Source organism: Myotis davidii, unplaced genomic scaffold (genome assembly GCF_000327345.1).
Source record: "Myotis davidii unplaced genomic scaffold, ASM32734v1 scaffold604, whole genome shotgun sequence".
In the NCBI taxonomy this organism is placed as follows: domain Eukaryota; kingdom Metazoa; phylum Chordata; class Mammalia; order Chiroptera; family Vespertilionidae; genus Myotis; species Myotis davidii.
Genome location: NW_006294875.1, coordinates 1,129,344 through 1,130,192, shown reverse-complemented (window position 1 = coordinate 1,130,192; position 849 = coordinate 1,129,344).

The window sequence follows — 849 nt, the reverse complement described above, 5'->3', positions numbered from 1 at the left end:
CATGGGCCCTGGAAAATATGTATTCTTCTGTTGTTGTGTAAGATGTTGTATAAAAATGTATTAGATCCTATTGGTTGGTAGTGGTGTTGAGTCCTATATCCTTCCTGATTTCCTTTGTAGATAGATGTTCTATCAATTGTTGAGTGAAGGGTTTTATAGTCTCTAATTATCATTGTGGATTTTTATATTTCTCCTTTCAGTTGTGTCATTTTATTGCCTCACAGATTTTGCAGCTATGTCATTAGGTACATAGACATTTAAGATTTCGATGGTGCTTGGGGAGTTGACTCTTTTATTGTTATCTAATACCCCCTCTGTTTCTGGTAATTTTATTTGCTCTGAAGTTTACTTTATCTAATGTATTAATATAGTCACTTCTGCTTTATTTTGACTGTTTTCATTATATATATTTTCATTGTATTTAAAGTTAGTTTCTTATAGACACCATATAGTTGTGCTTTGGTTTTTAATCCACTGTGCAAATTTCTTTTTTTTAATTGCTGTATTTAGACCAGTTACATTTAATGTAATTATTGGTATATTAAGACTTAGGTTTACCATTTTATAATTTTGTCTTCTATTTGTTCTCCATGTTTATCATCTTTGTTTTATTTTTCCTGTTTTCTTATGAGTTACTTGAACAATTTTTTAGAATTCAATTTTGAGTTATCTGTAGTCTTTTTCAGTATATCACTGTATAGCTATTATATTAGTTACTCTAAGTATAGTAGTTACTCTAGGTATTACTATAGATAGATATAGATATAGATACAGATATAGATATTGATATGGATATGGATATGGATATGGATATGGATATGGATATAGATATACATATATATGTTATCA